Raw genomic sequence first — 16709 nt, 5'->3', positions numbered from 1 at the left:
CTGAAAGAAAAACTATGCCATAATCATGAGATTTTAGGTCTCCAAATGCCAGCGACAGGATGTGGCAATTACAGAGGTTAAAGTTTCTATTCACACAGCTTCTATTACACCAGTATTCTTAAATTTTTATTCCACAATTTTTTAACACTTATGTTTTAGAGGGTTTTATTCTTAACTTTTGGTGCTTTTAGTGGTTTCTGGCTAATTAAATCAATGTACAAAACAAATTGTGATAAAAATATAAAAATAGCCTCTTATTTATTGGGAAAATTATTAACTATTGTCTAATTATTGTTTAGAAGATTCAGAACTGTTAAATTGTCAATCACCCAAATTTATTTATATATTATATGCCATCCAAATCAAAATCCAAGAATGATATTTTGTAAGAAATGGAGTTGATGCTAAAATTTATATGGAAATACAAAACCAGACTGGTCATCTTGAAAAGGAAGAGCCAAGTTGGAGGATTTATATTTTTTGATCTCAAAAGTTACTCTAAATCTTTATTAATCAAGACAACTGGAGGCATTGCCATGAAGATAAACAAATACATCAATAGAACATAATTGACATTCCCAGAAATATGCCCAAAGAAATATTCTAATTAATTTTCAAAGAAATAGTTAAAACTAACTCAATGGGAAAATGTTAATTTTTTTCAGCAAATGCTGATGAGAAAATTTGATTCCACATGGGAAAAAAGAAAACCATGGACCCCTACATAAAATCATCCATAGAAAGTAATTTGAATTGGATTACATACACCTAAAAGTAAATGCTAAGTCTATAAAGCTTCCAGAAGAAAACATAAAAGGATGTCTTTGTGACTTGCAGTAAATAGCAATTTTTGGGAAAGGCACAAATAGTAGTAAACATAAAGAGAAAAATGATAAATTGGGCTTAATCAAAATTAAAGGGCTTAATCAAAATTAAAAATTTCTGTTCTTGGAAAGGCATTAAGAAAATGCATAGATGAGACATAGACTGGAAGAAAATATTCAAAAGTCATGTATCTGATAAGTGACTTTATCCAAAATATATAAAGAATTTCCACTGTTCAATAATAAAAGACAAAGAGTTCAGTCAAAATGGGGGGGAAATTTGGAAGTACACTTCAAAAAGAAAATATAAGCCTAAACAATAAACATATGATAGGTGTTCAACATCACTAATCATCGTGGTAATGCAAAATAAAACCACAGTAAGATTCCACCTTGCAGTTAATATAAATGCTAAAAGTAGAAAGAGGCAGGGGGAAGGGAGAGATCTCACATTGTAGAAGGTATGGAACAATTAGAACTGGAATGTGAAATGGTATAACCATTGGAAAACAGTTTGATAGTTTCTAATAAAATTACACATGAAACTACCCTACAACTAAGGAATTGAACTCATACATATTTATACAAAGTAATTGAAAACCCGAGTTCACAAAAAACTTATACAAAAATATTCATAGCAACTTTATTTATAATAGCCAACAACTAGAAACAACCAAATGTTATCACTGGGTGAATAAATAAACTGTTGTGTACCCATACAGTGGAGTACTAACTCAGTGATGAAAAGGAATGAGCGACTTACTGATTTAGGCAGCAACATGGATAAATCTAAAAACGTGTTAAAGAAAAATACCGGACATAAAAGAGGACTTATTGCATGATGTAATTTACATGAAGTTCTAGAGCTGGCAAAGAGAATCTAAAGAGCAGAAATGTTTTTTTTTTTTTCAGTTAACTTTAAAGGAACAGTAGGGAATTTTCTGGAAGGGATTTCCATGCTCTGTATCTTGACTGGATTAGTATTATATGGTGTATTTACTTGTCAAAACTCAAATAACCATATACTTAAAATCTGTGCATTTCATTATAGATACATTATTCCTCAAAAACTCTCATCTCTACCAACTGGAAAAAAAAATCAATATTTTGATTGTTTCTGAATGTAAACATCTGCACCAATGCTCTGAAACTGTCTTCAAACTCTTAATTGTTTGTGTGCTATTTAGTGTCCCCCCACCCCCCTCAGAAGACACTGAAATGGAAATGCTTACTTTCCCTCACCAACCCAAGACCTTAAAACAGTCAGTACCAGGGTCTGCACCATTCTTTGGCCTCCGCATCCCCCAGGCCAAAAGGTTTTATTGGGTACTTTGAAGACTAGAATACTTCACTTGTGTGTGGAGCCTGGGTGGGACTGGGCCTGGGGTGGGGGGCGGTCGTTCTCTGTGACTAAGGAGACAGTTCTATTGTGAGAACGATGCCTAGTGGCAATCCCCTCCTTGTCTCCCCATTAATTTTATTTGTTCCATATGTTACCTGCTCGCTACTCCTAGGGCTCATGGGCCACAGGTCTTTGAAAGGGAAAGTTTTGTTCCTTCACTGGCATAAGTACTGACTTTTCCCATAAGAGGCTGGGACAAATAAAAATGGGCTCAGTTTCCCCAAGGGTCCGATTCTTGGGCAGGAGATGCAAACAGCTGAAGTGTCTGTCCTTGGCCCCCACAAGTGACCTGCAGTAGGACCAACCTGACACGGGCAGCGCCCCTGGCTCGGGGCACTCCCGCTCCCGGACTCACCTGGTGCCGAGGCCCAGCGCCAGCAGCCAGGCAGCGGGAAGTGCGCGGGGCTGCACTGCACGCGGGTCCCCTGCGGGGATCCTCCTTCCCTCGCTGCCTCCGCTCTCCCCCCTCCTCCGGGTCCTGTCGCTCCGCGGCGCCCGGCTCTGTCACTGGCCCTGCCAGCCCTCTCCTGCGGTGGGCAGACAGGGATGGACGGACGGGCAGGCCCCGCTGGAGCTGGGAGTGAGCGCCGAGAGGCTGTCCCTACAGGAGAACCCTGCCCGGGACCGTCTGGCGCCGCTGCTCCCGAACCTGGAGGGCCCGTTGTCACTCGCGCAGGAGGCGGCGCGGGGAGAGGGAGGGGGGCCAGGCGATGGCCCCGCGCTCGGGTCTGCGCGTGGCGCACCCAGCCTAGGGGCCCCATTGATTCCCGCTTCTCTAGATGATGGGAAGGGGAAGGGGCGAGGAGAGAAATCTAACCTGCCAGTAAAACCCACTTGTTAACCCGGAAGGAGGTGAGACTGGGAAAGACTAGCAAAGGTTTAGAGTGGCAGGCAGGCGTCCCTCACCTGATTAAGCAGTGTTCGGAAGAATGGTGGGATTGGAAGGGCAAAGATTTTGTCGTGTTTTTTAAATTGTCCAAGAGAAGGGAGACCTCAATCAGTTGTTTAGTGATGATGTCCAGAATGCTGGAGAGGCCAAGTTTCCAGAGGGAAGAGGAGCTTGAGAGGTCAAGTGACCTTCAGAGGTTGCTTTTCTCTAGGGGCATTTGTTGATTTTGAGTCTGGGCTTCAGCAGGAGGCCGAAAATCTAGGCTTTATGCAAGCAGAGGAATACTGGTAGACAAGAGAAATAGCAAAATTTTAGCAGTTTTGCTGGATTGGGGTGACAAATTAGAGGCTTACGGGGCCTCAGATACACAGCCAATTATTGATGCTTCAAGACATTTTCTGCATTCTCAACCTGCCTTGGGTGGAAGACTATAGCGCTAATTTGAAAATCTCTGGAAAGCAGAAATTCAGTGCATTGAGGATGCAAATATTTGAGCTTAGGACTTCAGGGGAGGGGCCCTGGTGATAGACTGGGAGACTGGGAGGGGCCCAGTCTCTCTGTTAAAAGTCTTAGAAGGCTGTACTCTAAGAGGAAGGGCAAACCAGAGGTAGAATCTCACATAGAAAGCCGTTCACACTGAACTCAGTTCCTGATGGGTATGAAGTGATCTCCACTCAATGGAGAAACATGAATGCACTTAAGGAAAAATTACTGAAATTTTAGGACCCAGCAGGTGGCCTGAATATTTAGCCAGAATAGACCTGCCCTCACAAGCAGGAAAGCTTAGCTTCCACTGATTTCAATTTCTGATTGGATTAAGTTGGATCAGGATTTCATGGGACTCTTCAAACTTAAATACAATCTCAGTAGTTCTCAAATTATCTATTTTTTTCATATTTAATGTGCAGTGCTAAAAGAGAGGACAAAAATAAATAGAAACAAACCCATAGAGTATGATCCCAACATTTCTACATCATGAACTGACAGGAGAGTGGCACAACATTGGGTTTCCAGGCTTATTGTGTCTTAGAAGTCCAAGGTTTCTTCACGCATTGTGTTCCTACTAATTACAGAGTTGAAGTAGATAAGGTGGAATCCCATAGTGCCTGTGATGAGGTTTGAAGTGAAAGAATTCTTGAGAAGTTGTCAGTGCAAAAAGGTGGTTTTATTAAAGCACGGGGCCAGGACCCGTGGGCAGAAAGCTGCACTGGGGTCATGAGGCGTGGCCCGTGATATGCTTTCAAGTTGGGAGGGGGTTAGGGATAGCGTGAGTCTCTGTGGAATTTTGGAAACAAGGTTTCAAGAATCTTGAAGGAACTAGCTATTGTTAGGAAAAGGTCATTTATTAACATCCAAGAAAACCTTAGTCATGAGACCCTTTGGATATCTGTGGGTCATATGCTTGGAGGATGATTGCCAACATATATCTTGGGGGGTAGAGATAAAGGAAGCTCCCAAAGGACTTTTTATATGTTAAAGTAGACTAACAGGATCCTGGGGGGTTGAGATAGAAGAATTTTCCTAGCTATGTTGAATATAAATGTAGCTAATACTCTCTTACTTTTGAGTAAAAGCTCAGTAATGACAATGAAACTATTATAGACTGAGAACTACTGACTAGGGGTCAAAGAAATGTATATTATTATACTAAATAGCACCTACTAAACCCTGTGTCTCACTTTATCTCTAAAATGGAGAAAAAAAAATCATGACAATAGAAAAACACTTTGGATCTTTTTCACATATCATATTATATATAAATGTTATATGTACACAAATATATAAATATATAACATAAATAATATATAAGACAATTATAATATGTATATTATTTGTCCTAAAATCATGCTGTTTTGCAAGATTTTTCTTTACTTTGTGAAACTCAGGAAAAGGGGCCACCAGTCAGTGCAGAAACCCTAATGAAGCTGGTGGAACACGTGGTGTGCGCCTTCCAGAGCCGGGGTCCCTAATTTGCATAAAATGTTTTGTGGGCTCCATGGTAATGCTGTTGTTGAACCAGTGTTGAGGACAAGGTTATCTTTACACATGGGAGGTGAACCTGGATTGACACGAAGGACAACACAATCATTGCTGCTGTCCATCATCTGGGGAAGAGGCTCTATTTCATAGTTAATAACAGATCGAGAAAACCAGTCTAAAGATTAGGCAGGGTTAGGGGTTGGGATTTCATTATGTGGGTGAGTCTCTTTCCTTCCCTTGGATGCCTGTAGAATGGGTTAGCAAGACAGTTGCTATCCCAACTATCCTGAACAAGATAATTGGGATGAGATCATAAATATTTACCATGTTAATAACATGATGCTTCCTTGTGACATACTGTAATCTTGGCATCTCAGGAAATATTTCTGATAGATGCCATTCCCATTGTGCCTCCTAATGCTTGCAAACCAGTAAAGTCAGAGGAATGCAAATTAAAGGAAGATAATATCACAACAATATGATCAGGGGTTCAAAGTAATCACACTATCGGATCTCCTTCTCTACCAACACACTGGCCACGTTTCATCAGTTGCTTTATTTGTGATGGAATGAATAAAACTGATCAGTGAATTCCAAACATTTGTTTTCAGAAGGGGACTCTATAGTTAGTGCCCATACAGAATCCCTATGTAAAACACAGACAAAAGTAAAGTGTTTTTTTGAGTCATATGTGAAAGCAATGAGGCTTGATTTGTATCATTAAAGAAACAGGAACTATAGTCAAAATCTAATACAAATAAAACACCATGTTCTAAGAATTTCATAGGCAAATTTTTCTATGTGTTCAGGGAATAGGAAGCCCTATTTATATTCAAGATGATAGGAAAAGAGAGAAGGATCCTACACGTATTTTATAAAACATAAAATCTTTATATCAACTTGCCTCTACAGAAATGTAAGAAAGTCAAATGAGAGCTAAATATTCTCATATTGAGAATAATTGTAAAAATCCTAAATAAAATCCTAAAATAAAATTGGAAAAATCCTATTAAAAGGAATTTTTTAAAAAGAGTTTTATTTATTTATTTGAGAGAGAGAGACAGAGCAAGAGAGGGAACACAAGCAGGGGGAGGGAACACAAGCATGGGGAGGGAACACAAGCAGGGGTAGAGGGAGAGGGAGAAGCAGGCTTTCCGCGGAGCAAGGAGCCCAACACGGGGCTCGATCCCAGGGCCCTGGGATCATGACCTGAGCCGAAGGCAGACACTTAAAGACTGAGCCACCCAGGCGCTCCTAAAAGGAATTTTATGGTTTTATACATAGAACACATACACACACACAAAGTATGATTTATCTACAGATCATAAACTTTGGTAAATAAAGTGTTGGTGAAAGGGAACTAGGGAAATAGGGGTTCTCACCAATGTTGTCTGTATACATTGGTGAAGTAACTTTGTAGGAAAATTTGTCAACATTCATTTAAAAAATGCACAGTGCACTGACCTAATGACCACTCCTTATAAATATCCCTACCTATGTGAACTTATATAAATGAGGATATTCAGGGGCACCTGGGTGGCTCAGGTGGTTAAGCATCAGACTCCTTGTTTTAGTTCAGGTCGTGATCTCAGTGTTGTGAGACGCAGCCCCCACTGGGCTCCACACTCAGCATGGAGTCGGCTTGAGGATTCTTTGCCTCTCCCTCTGCCTCTCCCCCTGCTTGCATGTGCTCTCTCGCTCTCTCTCTCTCCCCAAATGAATAAACAAGATCCTTTAAAAAATTTAAAAAAAATAAAAAGAATAGGGATATTCACTGCAATGTTATTGTAGTAGCAAAAAATTGGAAACCATCTAAATATTATTTAGTAGCAGTTATTAAGTGATTTACGAAAAATATGTCTAATAGAATTCTATGCAACCGATACATATATTCATTAGGCTTCAGTGAACAACATACAGTTTCCCATGCCTGTTGGCACCAGCATAAGGTACCCTGTAACATCCCAGTTAAGAACTTTAACTCCGACATGGAAAATCTTCCAAGCACAACTGGCATTTACTAATTAATTAACATTATGAATGTTTTGTTAGAATATTTATGAGGCTGAGACTGAGGCTAGATTTATGGGAACACAAATCCTTCTCCCGTGTTCTTGCTTTTCTATTTTAAAAGCTTTCTATTTTCACTTTTGAAGAGCAAATGTCAGTCAAATGTCTACAAATAACCCTGCTCAAAGAATAAGATTCCCTGAAACTCTTATTTAGAATGTACTGCCCCTCCATATTGATTCTGTCTGTAAATAAAACAGTCTTCAGTACGAGAATGGATCAATCACAAAAATCTTTGAACTGCCTGGCTTTATGTTGTTCAAAAAATGTATCAAATTACAATTGTTCAGTTAGAATTGATCTCTCCCAAGTCTGTACCTGCAGTGTAGCTTCCAAATGAGAGTGTGATGGCCTTGATGGAAAGTGCTTTTCTTATAACTTTTCAAATCTCACATAGATTCATATGGCCCTAAAGAATATATATATATATCTCCATGTATACATGCATATGTGTGTATGTGTATGTAACTAAATTGATTTTTAATGTTCAAAAGAAATTTGGGATATAGATTTCCCATGGCCGTTTTGTCTTATTTCTGACTGTATAGCAAAAGTCTTCTGAGTATCTGTTTTTATTTAATAAATTAAAAGAGAAACTGTCATTTCTTTGCACGTCTATGATGTTTCAGGCCAGCACTGAGAGACTGATACACATTATGTTATTTAATTTTCCTGGCAACACTATGGAGTAGATCTTACTATCTTTAGTTTGTAGTGGAGGAAATAGAAGCTCAGAGAGGTTAAGTATATTGCTCAAACTCATATAGCTAATAAATATTACTGCTGGGATTCAAAACTATTTTTATGATTAAAAACTTTAGCCAACAGGGGCGCCTGGGTAGCTCAGTCGTTAAGTGTGTGCGCCTTTGGCTCAGGTCATGATCCCAGCGTCCATGGATCGAGCCCCGTATCGGGCTCTCTGCTCAGCGAAAAGCCTGCTTCTCCCTCTCCCACTCCCCCTGCTTGTGTTCCTGCTCTCGCTATCTCTCTCTCTCTGTCAAATAAATAAATAAAATCTTTTAATAAATAAATAAATAAATAAAATAAAAAAATAAAAACTTTATCCAACATACCTTAAAAAAAGGTGTATGTGGCATAATTGTATTTACTTTATCTCTACTGTTTAAAATACTTTTAATACTGGGGGCACCTGGATAGCTCAGTTGGTTAAGCATCCAACTTTTGATTTCAGTTCCGGTATTGGTCTCAGGGTCGTGGGATGGAGCCTGAAGTAGGGCTCCGCGTTCAACAAAGGAGTCTGCTTGGAATTCTTTCTTTGCCTCCCTCTGCCCCGTGCCCCCCCCCCAAATAAATAAATAAATCTTAAAAAAATAAAGTAAAATACTTTTAATTCTGGTAAGGCAGGTTATTAGCTTCCCAGGTTATGAACCATTATGCACTTGCCACCTAAATATGGCAATTTTATTTTCTAGACTTCCAAAGTATGTTTTCTTGCTATATCCAGAAGCTTCCAAATCAATCACAAACATCTTAGAGAGAGATAAAAGCTCTTCTACTTCTCAAGTTAATCAAGCCCTCTGTGTGTTCCTAGAACTGCCTGTCCTTACCAAGTTCATTCCCAGAATCATTCGCAATCAGTTGTTGTGAAATTATGAAAAAAATGGAAATGTGCATGCTTTTACCATGTACATATTTAACACAGGATGGGTATAGATATGTGTATATATATACACATACACATATATAAATATATGTATTTATTTAAAATATATATAAAATATAAAATATATTTTTATATTGCCTCCTAAAAAGTAATCTGTTTAAATTTTTTATGGATAAACATCCTAATAAAGTTTCAGATTGTTCTGACATATCATGAGTAATTAATATAATTTCATTCCTATTGTTTGGAAGATCAGAGTAAAACTAGCAAAGCTAGTAGTGTTTAAAAAGGCAGATGAGACAAATGTATCATTAATAAATGGTAAGGTTAAAGTATAATTTACTGTATAAAAATTAAGTTTAGGGCACGTGGGTGGCTCAGTCGGTTAAGCCTCTGCCTACGGCTCAGGGTCCTGGGATGAAGTCCTGCATCAGGCTCCCTGCTCAGCAGGGAGTCTGCTTGTCCCTCTCCCTCTGCCCCTGCTGATGCTCTCTCTCTCTCTCACATAAATAAATAAAATCCAAAATAAATCAATAAATATAAAAATTAAGTTTAAATGAACTATTTAACTAGAATTTATATATATGCATTTATGTATACATATATAAATATATAATATAGTGAGAATTTAAGATTGCAGTGTGTGTGGAGGGGTTTGAGGTTAATCTCATTTATCTTTTTCTCTATTTGACTCCTGTTTTAAACATTTGCTGGAACTAATGAAAATAAACTTCTAGTTACAATGGTGATAAATCCATCTACTAAGATAACTTTTTCTTTTGGGGAATTTTTTTTCTGCTTTGGATTTTCCAATCATTATTTACCATCCAGAAATGGGGAAATTCAAGAAAATAAAGTAATAGAATAAATAGAGCCCTAACAGGACACCTGTGGAGCCCCCAGACTCGCAGCCACGTCTCAGCAGTCCAGCTCTGCTCGGATTCCTGCCCAGGGACCAGCAGGACCGATTGTGCCACTTTGTCCTGAGAGTGGGCTTAGCTGGGCCTATCCACTTAGCAAGGTCCCTTCGACCTTGCTATTTCCATGTTTGGGGGAAGAACTAACAACCTAGGCCTGTGTACCTCAGTGCACCGCAATCACCATCCACGAGGACTGGGTCAGGGTGGTCACTGAGGTCCACCAAGCAGGTGAAGCCAGAGATTTCTGTTCAAAGGATATAGTAGGGAATCTTGCAGTCCCTCAGGGGACAATGAAGTATGTTGCTTCAAAAGCTGAAAGCAACCATCATGATAACAAAAGAGCAAACCTTAGCATAATTTGACACTGATGAAAACCCAGGAGAGAGAAAGAAACCACCTGGGTCCTTGCTGATTTCGGTGAGTTGCCGAAACAGATTCTGAAGTCCATCTCCTCCTTGCACTTGAGACCTTCTATTCTGTTACATCTTACTGAGAGTAGGATGTTACTGTATCTCAGCAGAAGGAAAAAAATTATTCTTGTTTACAAAAGCATCGCAAAGCACTAATTCACAGTCACAGAGTTTTCATTATGTCAAGGTGAGGTGATTGATGTTATTTAATTGACTTTAACAGTGCATCTTCTATTGATTTTCTTCTTGATGCTTTGCAGTACAAGACTTGACAAGTGACAGCTTTTTTTTTTTCAAAATTAGGTTGTTGAAGATGGTGATGAAATTCACAAATGTTTTTTCTGCCTTGATTAAGTAGGGGAGATATGCAGGAGGCCAACTTCCTGCCAATCACTCCCACTAAGCTTAGCTGAAAGCAACCTCCTCTCAAGACAGTCTTGCAAGCCTGAAAATCACCACCCAGTGCTCGGTACAGTTGTTTGGATTCATGACAAAATACTGATTGAGGGGGGTCGAGTGCCTACTTACTTAGAAGGAAAGCCAGGCATAAGCCAAGATGAACCGGACAAAATAAAGTGGAGTAGACAGTGAGGCCATAATTCACCTTAAAAACAGGTTAAGGGAAGCGAAGCTAAAGGCAGAGAAGGACTATGTTGTTCCCTGAAGACACTTAACACCAGTACAAGGAGGAGGACACAGGAACAAGAAGCCACGAAAATGTCAAAATATCAGATTCATCATATAAGATGGAATTAGAATTGTGAAAATTAAGCCACATCAGGCTTTCAAGAACCAAGTCCAAAAAAAGATGTAAAATCTAAGTCATGATATTCATAAAGATACATATATATGAATATATATTATGAATATATATGAATATATTCATCCCCCCAAAATAAATATATATGAATATATATTAGATATGAATATATATAATATGTATTATGAATATATATGGATATATATAAAATATATATTCATATATATTTATATATGAATTTGCCAATCACATTGTGCCACACGGTCATCACAGTCATTTTTCAGGGGACCTCAGCCCCACACCTGCCATTATGTTTTGGAGGTTGAGGGTTTAATATGTGGTATTCTATTCCCAGTATCTAGTTCCCATGCCACATTCACTCTCCCTCCCTCCCTCCATCCAGCCCTTCCTTCCTTCCTGCCGGCCTGCCTGCCTGCCTGCCTTCCCTCTCTCTCTTTATTTTTGCCTAAGTTTTCTATCTGAATTTGGCATTTCCTTTCACCCATTTAGTTGCGATGGCACTGGATCAGACCTTGATTAAGGTGACCAAGGGAATGAAGAGGGGGCAGTATTATATATATCAGGATAAGCTGCATTGTTTATAATTTTGAAAGAATTTCTTCTCTGAACACACATTCTGAACATTCCTGAGGGCGTGCTTGTTTGTCTCATTAAGAATCATTGACTAGGTGACCTGCGCGCCGCCTCGCCTGCGGTGCCCCTCGCCGCCGCCATGCTCTCAGTCCGCGTCCCGCTCGCCCCCCCGTGGACCCCCAGCAGCAGCCGCTCCAGCTCTCGCCGCTCAGGGGCCTCAGCCTGGAGGACGAGGAGAACACGCCCCCGAGTCTCAGCGGGACCCGCGTGCTGGCGGGCAAGACGGCCAGGAGGATCGCCCCGGAGCCAGCCGAGCCGAAAACTAAGGGGCTTGGCCGCCGCGTGGAGGACGAGCCACTACTGAGAGAAAACCCTCGTCGCTTTATCATCTTCCCCATCGAGTACCATGATATTTGGCAGATGTATAAGAAAGCTGAGGCTTCCTTTGGGACAGCTGAAGAAGTGGATCTTTCCAAGGACATTCAGCCCCGGGAATCCCTGAGGCCTGAGGAGAGATACTTCATATCCCATGTTCTGGCTTTCTTTGCGCCGAGTGCCGGCATGGTAAATGAAAACTCGGTGGGGGAGCCTGGGTGGCTCAGCGCCTCCTTCGGCTCGGGTCGTGGTCCCAGGGTCCTGGGATCGAGCCCCGCATCGGGCCCTCGGCTCCGCGGGAAGCCTGCTTCTCCCTCTGCCACGCCCCCTGCTTGTGTTCCTGCTCTCGCTGTGTCTCTGTCAAATAAAATCTTAAAAAAAAGAAAACAAAGAAAACTTGGTGGAACGGTTAAGCAAGAAGTTCAGATTATAGAAGCCCGCTGTTTCTATGGCTTCCAAATTACCATGGAAAACATCCATTCTGAGATGTATAGTCTCCTCATTGACACTTACATTAAAGATTCCAAAGAAAGGGAATTTCTCTTCAACGCCATGGAGACAATGCCTTGTGTAAAGAAGGAGGCAGGCTGGGCCTTGCGTTGGACTGGGGACACAGAGGCTACCTACGGGGAACGGGTTGTGGACTTTGCTGCGGTGGAAGGAATCTTCTTTTCTGGTTCTTTTGAGTCAATATTCTGGCTCAAGAAACTCGGCCTGATGCCTGGCCTCACGTTTTCCAATGAACTTATTAGCAGAGATGAGGGTTTACACTGTGACTTTGCCTGCCTGATGTTCAAACACCTGGTGCACAAACCTTCCGAGCAGAGAGTGAAGGAAATAATTATTAATGCCGTTCAGATAGAGCAGGGATTCATCAAGGAGGCCTTGCCCATGAAGTTCACTGGGATGAATTGCATGTTAATGAAGCAGTATATTGAGTTCGTGGCAGACCGACTTATGCTGGAGCTAGGTTTTGGCAAGGTTTTCAGAGTAGAAAATCCATTTGACTATATGGAGAATATTTCACTGGAAGGGAAGACTAACTTCTTTGAGAAGAGAGTAGGCGAGTATCAGGATGGGAGTGATGTCAAGTCCAACAGAGAATTCTTTTACCTTGGAGGCTGACTTCTAAGAGAAACGAAGATGTGCTCTTATTTTGCTGATTTTTTTTCCCCCTTTCTCATCCCCCCCCCCAAAAAAAATCAGGTACTTGAAGTGTATCAAACCAGCTACACCATGAATTATCCATAATGGTCATGAATAGTATTGTTAAAACTGTGTAGCTACCTCATAAGCAAGCCTGTTGATTAGTGATGCTAATCGTCTCACCTAGAAAAAAGCATAGACAAAAGCTCCTCGGATTCTTAGGAAAGACCTTGGCCGTGTTTGGCTTTTGCACACAGGCTGGCTGTCCGTGAGTTCGCTGTTGCTCTTAGTGGCAGTCAGGGCTCAACATGTGTGGACCCTGGAGTGAGTCTGATCCAGCAGGATTAATCAGTTACTCCAAGGCCCTTGGGAGGTCTCAGCTTCGGTGCTTCAAAGCAGATTTTTTAAAGTTTACTTACTGATTTGTATATAAAACTGGCACTTTACATACAAATAAACAGAGTTTGTACTGTTGAAATAGAGGCCTGATTTAACCTAATTTGGTTTCTAGCCCAAATGCAAAGCCTTCTATTGACCACTAATGGAAGCTGGTCTGGAATTTACTAGGTGGCCAAAGTCTGTCAAACCTGTGCAGATGAAGCACGTTATTTCTATTCTTTATTTTCTAGAATGAATGGATGTGCTCTTTGATCAACTTCAAAGTCAGCCCTGCACATACCTAGATGTTAGCTAGTTGGTGCCACAAAGAAGACGGGTTGTGGTTTGTATTTTGGAGGCCAGGGCGAGTGTCGTGGAATGAGAGCGAGGGGAAAGGAGCTTCTGACTTAAATCATTGGAGCTTGAAGTGTAATGAAGGCTGTCTGCTGGTCACCTGGGGGTGTGCGAGGGGCAGCATCCTCTTATTTTCCCCAACTTCAAGCTCTTAATGAAGATCTTTAGATCCTTAGCTATAGGATCTGAGATAATATTGTAAATTGATTTTCTGATCATCCTTGCACAAAATGCCCCACTCAGGATCTTGCTCCAATTAATTGGGACTACCAGGACTGAAGTCGGCTCCCCGAAAAGCTGAGCATGTATTCCGATTTGGTTGAATTTGTAAGTAGGTACTGTTGACCTATTTCATTTGTATTTACTACATGTTTTTTAATAATATACTTAATAGAGCTAGTTTGAATTGACCTGCCTTTGTTTCACCCTGCCTTTTCCTTTCCACCCTCCCCAAACAACCCAGCCAGGATGTTAGGTGGAAGGTGGCGGATGATAAACCCTGATCCTTTGGCTGCATTTGTTAACCTGTTGTGTTGTGTTGGCTGATCACTGGCCTGTTCTATTGTCAGTTTTTTCATTTATTGTATAAATTGTCAAATAGTCAATTTAACAATTTCTGTAACAGGGGCTTTCTATCTTTTAAGTTATTGTTACCTAAAGTAAATCCAGATTATGTGGTTCTTACACTTGTGCAACACAAAAGTGAATAAACATTTTTGCCTCGCATAAAAAAAAACAAAAACATTGACTAAAGATTTTTTTTTAAGATTTTATTTATTTATTTGACAGAGAGAGTGAGGGAGAGAGGGTACAAACAGTGAGGAGGGGCAGAGGGAGAGGGAGAAGCAGACCCCCCCACCCCCGCTGAGCGGGGAGCCCTATGTGGGGCTCAATCCCAGGACTCTGAGATCATGACCTGAGCCAAAGGTGGATGCTTTAGCCCCTGACTAAAGATCTTGATACATCCTGAAATGCAAATTTGACTAGGAAATGTAAATTTCTAACAATTAAGTGTAATTACACCTTAGTGTGTAGAGCATATAGAGGAAAATTCCTTTGGAGCTCCTTCTGTCTCAAAGTTATCTCCAAAGAAGATAAGTCCTTGAGGTCTGCATTTTGATGGGAGATAAAAGTCAGAAGTCCACATTTGTGTTATTTCTGTTCTACTTATGAAGGTTCAATGGTTTCTCATTCTATACAGGTAGAGCCCAGGTACTCTGCCCACCCCATACAGTGTCCAATAGTTTTCCCTCCAGAAACTGCTAAAGCAATCCTCCAAAGTTAGTTTGTGATGTTGGCACTAAAACAGCTTTTTGTCTTGTTTGATAATTATGTTTCCCATACAAATTTTTTAAAAATTCAAAACCAATATTAGTTTTCTCCAAAATTCTATAATATAACTAAAACAAAAGGATGGATGGTTTTTAAAGCCTGGGGTGGGAAGGATCAGAGGCCAGGGCAGGAAAGTTTTACAACTTGGAGCAAAGCCTCCCTCCTCCCACAGAAACTGAAAGTTGGGGGGGGAAGCTGATGGTTACATTTCAAAGAGATGGATCCCAGGTCCCCGAGAATGACCTTCCTGGGGTGTAAAACTGGCAAGAGACTTTTAAAAAGATTCACATCTGAAATGGGCAGAGAAATGGTTTACAATAAAAAGTTTTCCAAAGGAATTACTCTTAAGAAAAGGGAGTTCAGGGGCCAAGATTCAATAAGAAGAAGCTTGTCTAACATTAGTCAAGTGGAGGAAAACTTTAAGGCTCTCATGATTACACTGTAAATGTACAGTAGCCTTCACTAAAGCAAGGCAGTATTTATTTCCTTCCTTGACTCAGGGTCCAGCCGTGCATTTTCCATTCAGTACCCACACCTCAAGAAACCATGTTTCTTTCTGTTTATGCTCCTTTCCATCTCTGTAAGAACATGCCTGGGCTACCTCCCTGGTCACTGGGGACTGTGTGAGGTACATAGAACAGAGGTACTCCCAAGTGACCACAGATGTATAAGTGAGCCCCTAGTCCAGCCACCCCTCAGACAACCTTGAATCATAATAAATGCCTGTTGTTTTAAGCCACCAGCTTTGGGATGCTTTGCTACACAGTAACACTAAATGATAAAACATCCATGAGGTAGGGGCAGCATGAACACTGTGGGAGGCCGCATTCTGCATGAAAATCTGTGATGAGATGGGGTAGTGTCCACCCTAAAAGTAAAACAGCCGGTTGTTTTCCAGTGAAGTGGGTTTATTCAAGAATAGCAAAGAAATTGCAATTTGGGACACACATGCTATGGCAAGTCAGGAGATTGATGTGGCGAGCAAGGCAAAAGAAAAAAATTAAGATTCCTTACAACTTATTGCCCTTTGACAAGTCCTTGGGATAGGCACAGTGACCTACCTCTAGGATCTCAACTGCCTCAATGTTAATACTTTAGCTTAACATTAGCCTGACTTCCAGGGTCCTATAAATCTCCTTTGACATATAAAAATTTCTTTGCAAACTTCCTTTATCTCTACCCCCACAAGGTAGATATTAGCAATCATCCTCCGAGCATATGGCCCACTGATACACATCTCAAGGGTCTCATGACTAAGGTTTTAGTAGACAGTAGTAAGTGATCTTTTCCTAGCAACAGCTAGATCCTCAAGGTCCCAGAAACCTTGCTTCCAGATTCCTTAGAAACTTACACTGTCCCTAACCCCCTCCCAACTTGAAAGTGTGTAATGGGCCACTCCTCACAACCCCAAGGTAGCTCTGTCTGCCCAGGGATCCTGTTCCAATGCTTTAATAAAACCACCTTTTTGCACCTAACACATCTTCAAGAATTCTCTCTTGGCCATTCACTCCCAGACCCCAATATTTTCACATAAGAGATCAAAGGAAAGGAATATTATAAACAAAAGAAGGAAGCTGGGAAGGGCCCCTTTGAACAAAAGTCGTTGGAGGTAACTAGAATTTAAATAAAAAGTTGGGGGTGCCTAGGTGTC

The 16709-nt window shown here is 40.8% G+C and overlaps 1 pseudogene; it reads left to right on the top strand.

The window, feature by feature from the left end:
• The first annotated feature begins 11612 nt into the window (after positions 1–11612).
• On the top strand, positions 11613–12980 carry LOC114220040 (ribonucleoside-diphosphate reductase subunit M2-like; annotated as a pseudogene).
• The last annotated feature ends 3729 nt before the right edge of the window (positions 12981–16709 follow it).

This window comes from Eumetopias jubatus, unplaced genomic scaffold (genome assembly GCF_037043125.1).
Source record: "Eumetopias jubatus isolate StellerSeaLion01/CBP00866 unplaced genomic scaffold, mEumJub1_p1.0 scaffold_13, whole genome shotgun sequence".
NCBI lineage: Eukaryota > Metazoa > Chordata > Mammalia > Carnivora > Otariidae > Eumetopias > Eumetopias jubatus.
This window is presented reverse-complemented; position numbering and strand designations above follow the sequence as displayed.